This window comes from Dermacentor andersoni, unplaced genomic scaffold (genome assembly GCF_023375885.2).
Source record: "Dermacentor andersoni unplaced genomic scaffold, qqDerAnde1_hic_scaffold ctg00000039.1, whole genome shotgun sequence".
NCBI classification, from domain to species: Eukaryota; Metazoa; Arthropoda; class Arachnida; order Ixodida; family Ixodidae; genus Dermacentor; species Dermacentor andersoni.
In genome coordinates this window covers 2,430,642-2,441,794 of record NW_027314752.1, presented here as the reverse complement: position 1 = coordinate 2,441,794, position 11,153 = coordinate 2,430,642, and positions in this window count along the sequence as shown.

The following is an 11,153-nucleotide window of genomic DNA, read 5'->3' as shown; positions in this document are numbered from 1 at the left end:
CTGAGTTTGTGAATGCCATAAATTAGACACTACCAACGTGATTTCATTAAAGCTACTTTCTGGGCAAGTTTGTGCGTACTTGATTTGAAAATTATAACAACGCTAATGCATCCATACACAAAGGAACAAGGACAAGACACAAGCAACATGACTACAAACATGACTAGGGTTTATTTTACACTCCACTATCTAAAGAATAAGCAAGCAACTTTAGCCACATTTAAACAAACACATAAGAGGAAGAACACAGACTGAAGTACCAGCTTCACCATTCCCATTTGTGCTCGCAGATGGTGTATAGAACACCAGGTCTAATTGGCATATGCTTTTATCATATTACAACTTCATATGAAGCTATTTTATCCAGACTATGCACTTTTGCATTCATCCCAAAAGTGTTGTGATATGCGACAGAACACAAGTGAGCTTGTGCAAAAAGAACAAACTGGCATGGCACACTGACAGGAAGCAAGGAAACAGGACAAGCATCGCTATTGGTACAAGATCTACAGCAATATATCAGAACATGACAATACAGCAATATTATTTAAGCAAAAGTGAGTATACAGATCTGAGAACTTATTCAAGTAAGAACATGGATTTACCATTTTTAAAACCACATAATCATGAACAAAAACAGCTAAACATGAGTGCACATATTGCAAAATCAGAAGACACAATTCTTCACTGGGTGCTAGTTCAACCACCGCAACTCGAAATGTGTAAAAGTAGTTTAACCTGTGTAGCCTTCAGCATGCGAAAGCAAAGAAGACTATCAGAACAGGCTTCATATATAGTGTTTGGAGTCTTTGATTCAAACCGTAATACACTGTTAAAATAAAATTTCAGAGTTTGCTTGTTTCATTCAGAAAAAAGATAGTGTCTTAGTCATGCTGCCACAGTTAACGGATAAACTTGCACCAGCTACATTGAGTCAAAGGAGTAAATAAAGTGAGGCAGACAGATGCATGGTGTGAAAATGATGCTGTTGTATCAAGTAGCATAACTGCTCACTTAACATTCAGCTGCTTTCCATGCCTCTGCATACAGACTGAGAAGCTTTACCTCTTCACCATCTGCTAGTGAAGCACTGTTTGTTGACTGTGATCACCCACTCAAGGCAGTCACGTGGTTAAGTAGGGCCCTTCGCTACATGTAAGGACACCGACCCGAAACTGTGCATAAGTCCTGTAAAATATCGTCATTTTTTGGCTACTGCAGCTGTTCATCAGCAGCTGCATCACTACTGCCAACATGCAGACCATGCAATTCCCCAAGCACTTAATCAACAAGAGTACAATAATGAATAGTGGCAAATTGGGCTAGCTGGTTCATTAGGAAAACAAGAAGCTAACGCAAGAAAAAATAAACACTCTAGAATTTTGATGGCTCTGGCTTGGTTAATATATTCAAACATCAAAAAGCTGATTATTACATAATGCCATAAAGTGTGGTGCACTGTTACCAACTGTTTTTCTTAAAGCTATAACCTTACATTCATGTACCATGGCTGAAGACATACTGTTCATCGTTGCCATGTCTTGAGCATGGGAATTAGTCTCTTTCATAAAGGTTTCGTATTGTCCATTAAAAAATATTGTTGTCTATTTCTATAAACACATAAAGGCGCATAACTTCGCTGGGTGTTACGTAAACTAGTGGCTCCTCTCTTCTGACGCAGACTGAAAGGTGCTTTGCATGGTGAATTTCAACAGGAAATAGTTTCTTGCATTTGAGAATTATACAAGAATTCACTCCAGTAAGAACTCTACAAATGAGAGAAAACGCACTTGAGAAGCTGACAAATGCACTGTTTTTAGTCTTTATAGTTCAAGTGTACTGGAGAGAGTGGAATGTTTGTTGGTTGATGACCATTCGCTAATATTCAGTGACACTTGTTGAGTCACAGCCACAGTTGTGGACTACAGCCTGTTTTTCACTTTCATCCAAGTTCAGGCACAGCTTTCCAGTGCCTAACAAAACTGTCTGCTGACCAACTCTCCTCTCCTGTACACCAAAAGAACTCACTGCTTCTGGTGAAAGATTTAAACTAGCCTTAGCTGCCTGTAACTTTCGAGCAAGTACATAACATTCCAATATTTGTAAAGGAACATCATTAGCTCCGCTGACCGATTTCACAAGAAGTTCATTTCCGCCTTCAAATACAAATGAAGAGTGCGACCAATGAGGTCCTAGTTTAGCCGCACATTTAGGAAGATGCAGGATTTGGTGTACATTGTATGTCATTGCACCCAATCCAAACAAAGACTGTGCTCTCACAACAAACTCTGAGAGAAGATCAGATGATCTCATTATGGTCATCTGAGGTGACGCTGTCTAGTAGAAGTATATAGACACCCTCCACAAGCAAACTAGAATGTCTGACATACAATTATCTGGCAAAAAGCTATGGTAATGAATAATGAAGAACCCACCACTTCCATTCACTAGTTTTCCAGATTGTGAAGTCTAATAATCTTTGTGGTGTACGTGTGAACCAATTCGGTGGCTTGATTGCCAATAACCTCCTGTTTAAAGAGACTAAACTTTGTTGTGAACCAATCTAAACATCTTTTCTCTTTTAAATGTGATCACATTTTTATTCTTTTTAAGCTGTTGTATGGTGTATATTTGTTCCAACAATCTTTCCTTTCTGAATCCTGGGCTTCATATTTGATTTATATGTATTGTCTTTTCTGATAATATAAATGCATTATTTCTGACTCATTTTTTGGGCAAATGAGGAAGCTTGCTTCTCCTTGAAGCACATTACACCTATACAACACACATAGATACTGATAGACTATAGATCTGGCAAACTAATATGAATACACTATTACACTAATAAAAAGAATACACTAGTAGACTTGTACAAGCAGAATAGCACAGATACGTCCAGAATAGAACTAAAAGTAATTTTATCAGTGTATCAGTTGTATCGTTTCATAATGCAATAGAAAAAAACTGATATAATTTTTATTAGGTTGCCCTATCAGATTTTTCGCTAGTGATCTTTCAGTGTAAATGCATATAAACTTTTTGACTAATGCTAATAACTGAACACATGGCTTTTTTTGCTGCAAGTTTTCTTGGACTCCTGCTTCCCTTAAACTTATACTGTATAATATGCTTGCAAGATCAAAACTCGAGTATGCTTCATCAATCCGGGATACACCGACAAAAAACACAACTCTCATATTTAGTTGAAGCCATACAAAACCAACCTGTACATTTTATTGTAGCTGCTTATTCTCATACCGCAAGCATATCAACAATTAAAACTTGTCTTGATTGGCCAGGCTTGTCAACAAAAAAACTTGCCCATTTATTTCACAAGTTCTCAATTGAAACATATGTTATTACGTCCTTGTATCTCATTGAGAATGAACTACAACCTCAAGGTACAGGTGCCAACTTGCCAAAGCAATCTTTACTATTCCTGTAAAAGGCAGCCTCAGAACACACACACATGCACACACACGCAAACACATATATATCAATGAGCTACAAGGAGGTAATAAAAACATGTTTCATTTGAGAATTTGTGAAATAAACAGGCAAGTTTTCTTGTTGCCTAGCCAATCAAGGCAACTTTTAATTGTTGATATGCTTGCGGCATGGGAATAAGCAGCTACAATAAAATGTACGGGTTGGTTTTGTATGGCTTCAACTAAATATGAGAGTTGTGTTTTTTGTAGGTATATCCCGGATTGATGAAGCATACTCCAGTTTTGATCTTACAAGCATATTATACAGTATAAGTTTAAGGGAAGCAGGAGTCCCAAGAAAACTTGCAGCACAAAAAGCCACGTGTTCAGTTATTAGCATTACTCAGAAAGTTGATATGCATTTGCATTGAAAGATTAGTAATATGATGACCTATGTACAAGGTGCTTAATAAGAACAGAGTGTTTAATTTTGTAGGTAAATGTGTTAAAAGGACTAGTCATGATGTGAAAAGTTCTTCATTTTACTTTTACCACCCCACCTTACCACCATTTTACCTTTACACACACACACACACACACACACACACACACACACACACACACACACACACACACACACACACACATATATATATATATATACCATGGCACCCATTCCGTAACTCGAATGCTCCATATGATAGAAAATTGGGCAAGTTGCTGAAGCTTCATGGCAGCTACTGCATGACAGATGCCGGCAAAAGTAATAGAATGGGACAGGATACAGCACTATCAAATGAAGTTTATTGAAAGAAAACAACCAATATATAACACACATCACGTGACCAACACCCGGCCCCCTAGCATATGCAGATACATACCAAAACAACCTTCACATCACCGAATGCACTTGTTTTGACGGCAACACACGTCATGGCTGATTAATCAATGTAAAAAAACAATTACTACGGCACAATGCAACCCAGTGGCTTTACTTAAGATCCAACACGGCAACCTCACTATCTTGCAGCGAGATGGATGGCTGGCTAACACATCGTGAGCCTTTCTTTCTAATGTGATAAGCCTCCATTAATTCATGTGAGAGCTTTTCACAGTGTGTGAACAGCAGAATAGTACTTTCAAAAACTGGATGACGCCCAATGCTGCAACAATGCACAGAAAGGTGTGGATGTGCAAAAACCCTTAAAGAAACTATGGTACTTCCTTAGTCGAATGTTTAAGCACCTTCCAGTCTGACTGATATATATTTTGTAGGCTTCAAGAAAAAGGAATCGAATAAACAACATTTCGTGTGCAAGAAACAAACTGTATGCTATATTTCACTTTGCAGTCCTCCCTGCTCAGACACCCGTTGTGAGGAATGTGCTTGTTTATTGCTTCACATATTCCCTTCAGCTTATCTTTAAATGAAAACCCAATCCTCTCCTGGAACTTAGAAGCCACCTTTTTCTGCCTGTGCGACAATTAATAGAGGGGATAATGGCAACTTCATTCCGCTCTTGCTCCTTAAGCTTCTTCCACCCTGGTTGCACCTTAAGTTCCTTAATTAACGTGCTTCAAGATAAAAAAAAACACTGAAACTGAATAACCTGCCTCATTAAGCCTTGTCACCAGATTCCTTACACTTTCAAGGATAAGGTGAGGATAGCTCTTGGTTGGGGCATCTCTAATTGCGTGAGTGGCAATACTGTACTTAATAAGTTTTGAATGGCTAGACCTATAATCAAGAAGGAGCTTAGAAGTTCTCGACTGATATCCCCAGCATACGTGATCCCACATAAAAGTAAGCCTGACATAAGAAGTTGCAGCACATTTTTTTTCTGGAACTTCTAAAGTGAAGTTGAAACCTTGCTATTGTTCTCTAAATAGCTTCAGTACTTCGATGACAGCTCTGCGAAAGTTATCATTTGCTCATGAAAAACAAATAATCATCCACGTATCTGAAAATTTTAAGAGCAAGCCCACTCAGGTTTTGATTATCTTCTGGTCAACATAACTTAAAATATTACTGAGCACTGGTGCAACACCGGAACCTATGCAGATGCCAGCATTCTGGACACATATTTTATCTTCCCACCAGACCAAAATTGACCTTAAATAGAAATCAAGAAGCTCCAGAAAGTTTGCAACAAGAATTTTACACCTTTCAGCAAATTCCAGCTAACCTGTTTGCTTGTGTATGCAGTCCTTAACAAACTGCAAGAGACGCACCTGCGGCAAAGAATTGTATAAATCTTCTGCATCTATACTAAAGCCTGCCCATTTTCCCAGATTATGCTCCTGCAGGAAGTGTACAACAGTCTGAGAGCTGGCAGCAAGGAATTGGTCGTTGATTCCCAGCCTGTCAAGGTGTGTCTGCAGAAATTCTGAAACATGAAGCCATGATTTATATTCCGACACAATGGTTCTGAAATGGATTCCCTAAGCTTGTGTGTTTTGCACTGAAGAAGGTGCAGAAAAGAAAACCTTTTTCCACCTTAACATCATTTGAGATTGTTGTCAAACCAAACTGATTCAACTTCGTGAGAGCTCAACATTTTATGTCAGCTATATTGGCATAAATTTCATTAAAATTTATGTCAGTGGCTGACACACCCTCCTCCGGAAAAGTGCTTTCCAACATGACAACACAATGCCCTTTTTTGTCTCCAAGAAACCTCCAAGTTTCTGCCCCATACGTTAGCTCAGGTAGAAGGCAATGATTCTATGCTTGATTGTACAAAATTATATATATATATATGTATATAACTTTGTTTTCACCATCCAGGGCAAGGGAACAAGAGAAGCCAGACACCACTGATGAATTTCCGACTAAAAGAATTAATTTTTGACCTTATACATCTTGTTTTTACTGTACATGTCCCTCACCTCCATCCAGGTTCCCAACATTTATATCTAAAAAGCTTGTCTATCACCACATACAGGGTCTGTTCTGAAAGTAATGTCAGTAAATTTATTGTGATGTGACTGTATGTCAGAGCGGTCTAACTGGTTGAAACTAGTAGTGACGGAATCCAGCTAAGCAGCGGTCCGTCAGTCAGTGTGCTCCGAACATCGGAGAGTGTCGGACGGGCCCGTCCGTGAGAGCTGTTTTTTATTCTTGTGCAAGTGAAAATGCAGCGCTCATTAGAACAAAGATTTGCGATCAAGTTTTGTGTGAAACTTGGCGATACCGCTGCGGAAACTGTTACTATGCTCAAGACTGCTTATAAAGAACATGCCTGGTCAGATCGGCAAGTGTTTCGGTGGCACAAGGCCTTTTGGAAGGCCGGGAAGAGGGCGACGACAAGGACTGCGCTGGATGGCCATCCACAACCACTACGACTGACAATGTGACACGAGCGAGGGAACTGTTGAACTCAGACCAACGATTAAGTGTTCGTTTAATGGCCGACATGTTAAACGTTTCGAAAACTCAAGTTCATGAAATTGTTACAAACGATATCGGCATGCAGAAGGCGTGCACAAAAATGGTTCCAAAAGTGCTCACTGACAACGAAAAGTCTCGCCGCGTTGAAACATGCCAAGGAAATCTTAACATGTGCAAACGTGAGCGAAAATTTTTGGACGTCATTACAGAAGACGAGACTTGGGTATTTGAATATGACCTGGAGACCAAAAGGCAATCATCTGAGTGGCACGCACACACACTCGTCCCCTCCCCATAAGAAAGCCAGGATGAGCAAATCAAAGATCAAGATCATGCTCATTGTTTTTTTTTGACATCCACGGACTGGTTCATCATGAGTTTGAAGAACCTAGGACCACTGTGAACTCCAAATGTTATGTGGATGTCCTTGAAAGACTGAAACGCAGGGTTCAACATATCCGGCCGGACATTGCACACAACTGGAAGTTGCACCACGATAATGTGCTGGCCCAAAGTGCCTTCATCGTCACCGACTACCTGGTTAAAGCAGTGGGGCCAACGATCCCCCAGCCCCCGTACAGCCCGGGCTTGGCTCCCCCCCCCCCCCCGACTTTTTTCTGTTTCCGTGCCTCAAAACACCCCTGAAAGGCAATCATTTTGGGACAGCGGACGTGATTAAAGCAGCTAGCACCACAGCATTAAAGGCCATTCCGGAGGACTACCGCAACGCATTCGAGAGCTGGAAGTCTCGCTGGAGCCGATGTATTGACGCAAAAGGAGAGTATTTTGAAGATTTTAAACTTTTTGTAACAACAAATTCAATAAATGATTTTTAATCGCTTTACTGACATTACTCTCAGGACAGACCCTGTACATGCACCTTGAAGGTATGTATGTGGAAAGCATTTCAACCTCTGCTTGCTTTTCTGGCATGGAATAAAACTGCCTTTTGTCCCTAAACCACTTACTTTTAAACTATTCCGTTTGGTTCATTTTTCTGACTTCTGCAGAGTTGCATTCACAACTTTTATAGTTAACCGGCTCCATTTTCATTCTTGCTTCCTAAAATGTGCCCTCCTGTCATGCATAATTTGGAAGGCCTTCTGTTAGCAATGGGTATTGTATTTCATGACTATCAGTGCAATGTTGCATGAAGAAACCTATTCTTGGAGTGAATTATTGTTCAGCTTGATATCATGATACTGTTGCATGGTTGTTATTTAACTCTGCAAGAGAATGGTCCTGCCATCCTAGCAAGAGTGCATTTCATGGGTATTACTCTCTTTTGACATTAATTTATGAGGCTCACAGATATGTATCTGTGTCAACAATAACACCTGACATCTAATTTTGTGCAACATGCACTACATTTAATCAGATAAAAGTTGCATGTTTTGTCTCTTGGACCAGTCTGCTTAGTGGTAGGAGGTCGAGACCACAAATAAGAATGGCTGGCCAAGATCTGTGGTGTATGTCCCGTGTTATGCATCTGACAAGATTTCATGGTGGCAAGAAGACATGTCGGACCTGATGTGATCTTTCTAATTATTGTGCACAGAGTTATCAGCATGATAATATCCTTAATGCTATAAAGAGTACCTCCAGCAAGCAGCCTATATGCTTATGCCTTTTTGTTGCTTATGGCAACAAAATCCAACATCCTTTGAAACATGCTCACTTGCTGTCTGATGCACAAAATGAAGAACGCTGCCTTCTCTAAATTTATTAGCAACAAGAAAGCCACTCTGGAAGCAATTATATACATATACAGCAACACACACCAAACCTACAAACGGGAGAAAAAACACAAACTAGGCTAACAATAAAAGAAACCTGACACCCAACAAGTGTTACATGTTACTCAAGTATGCACATTCAACCTGAGTTAGAGAGATAGATGGTCGACTCCCGCACTCCTGTGCATGCATGTGGATATGTTAAGCCACAGCTACTCTTTCTATATCATAACTGTCCCCATGTTTGTGAAATCTGGTGTACAACTGCAAGAACACTGATGGCTTGACAAGTGGTTCACCTTTCAATGAGTTCTATAAGGAGGATGCATCAACTCTTCCAGCCAATGTACACATTACCACATGAAAGCAGCAGCTTATAAACAGCACAAGACCATACAGCACAAATTATATATTTGCCACGTGTTATTAAACTTACATCATTAAAGTACATTAGAATTGGTGCTAAGGCTGGTGCACAATATATGCATATACTTTAAACAATCATAAATAATGCAGGAGCTTGGAATATGATTGGCTATTATCGGAACTGCTTTGATAATAGAAAAGTCAAGGCTTTGTTTTTGGCATCACCCACTCCAATTCGTTTTCTTCCTTTTTCCAATTGAAGCATTGGCAAGGTTTGTGCCATGAGCTTTGACCGTGATTTTTCCTTGTTCGCGCACGGCCATGACCATAATACAAGAAAATCGCCCCAGTAACGCAGTGGTCCCTGCCTACTTTTTGATATACTTTACCGCAATACATTACGTATGCTTCACTGCATAACATGACTGTATTGCGGCAAAGCTGATTTTACGGAACTGACATTATGTAACGGACCTTTTGTTCTTCTGCTGCTCGCATGAGCATAAGCTCGAAAAACCACAAAATAGAGACTTGGCTTGCTGCTGGTTGATTTCTAGCTAACATTTCGAGACGTCCACGTTGTTTACAAAAACATCGGTGAAGTTTCTCGCGCTCGGACGCGCTTCAAAAGGCAGCGTGACCACCTATAATTAAGGCAGTCATAAGCGGCAACGAAATCCACACAAGGTACATCAACTTCCACAAAGCTACTGGGCAACGCCATCAATAACTGGCACACGGGCCACCCAGGAGCTGGCAAACGCTGCGATGACATCCACACAAACCACGTCGCTTTCCACAAAGCTATTGGGCAACACGATCAGTCACAGGCAAGGTGAAGCCCGCAAAACACTACATGGGCAGAACTACTACGGCCATACTCAATCACTTCGCCACAAGCTCTCACATTTAACGACATCAAACAGCCACAATCACTTCTCTACAGCCACTGACACAGGCGAAGACCGCACGGGCAGAACGGAAGCACCGATTCAGGGCTCGATCGTCGCGTTCATCGCTTTAGCGCCACCTATTTAAACATAATATACGGAGCCAAGCCAAACCATTATTTAGCGTCTATTTGGGTGAACCTAACGCTTTCGGGCCCTAAGCGTTCGAACGACCAGGGCACTATAACGCTTACCCCCCCTTTCCACTCCTGCGACCGGGTCGCGCATTTACATTCGCTCGCCTGTGCAGCCGGTCGACTGCAGCGCCGCCCCCGCGGCACCAACGGGAACTATATATCTAGGTAACTTTTCGCCCTAGGGGAGCATAGGTCCCCAGTTGTCGTGTAAAAAACGCGCCTAGCTCCTGAAACGCCCTAGTCCCTATGCGCGCGCGCGTGGGGCCCATAGAAATATACCATAGCGCAGGGTTTAACCCGCTGGAGCGCCAGGGTGGGCGGTTCATTGCGCTTGCACGCAAGCAACACGACCACGAACGAAGCGATACAAGGTGGAACAGCGCGTTTTACGGCAATCGAAGTTGTGTGTGTGTGACGCGCTTGGTGTGCAAAGAGCAATTTAGTTGCGTGTGTGACGAAGGTGTATGCGCAAAATAGCACGACCACGAACGAAGGTGGAACATCGCGTTTTGGCGTTTGGTGTGTGCAGAGCAATCGAGTTGCGTGTGTGACGCGTTTGTTTGCGCAAACAGCACGACCACGAACAAAGCGATACAAGGTGGAACAGCGCGTGTTGCACAATCGAGTTGTGTGTGTGCGTGTGTGTGACGCGTTTGTTATGCGCAAAGAGCACGACGACGATCGTCTTCTAACTGCGCCAGAGCAAACCGATTGTTGAGTACTACATACGTATTGCGCGGGCGTTAAAACTAGAGAAACACGGGATTGCGACGCGACCAGCCGCAGTGTATAGGACTGTACGTACGTAAGTTTACAGCACCGACTTTTAATTCGGAGTGAATAAGGGACACACCACGAGTGATTTGTATGCGGAGGTTAACACACGTGCATTAATTAGCGGTGGTATAGAAAAAGAAAGGGGGGGGGGGAAGCGGAGGGTGGCGGGGATTGCTGAGACAGGTGCTCGAAAGCATTTTCGCGCAAGTTTTGTCGGTGTACTCGATGAACTAAATGCCGCATTAAAGAAATTGTGACGAAATGTTGGCATGTGCGTAGTGGCGCAGTTTAAAATGTGTCCGAGAGTAAATCCGAAAAGAACCGAAGCGTACCATGTGTAAAAAATGTGTGAAAACTACAGCTACAAG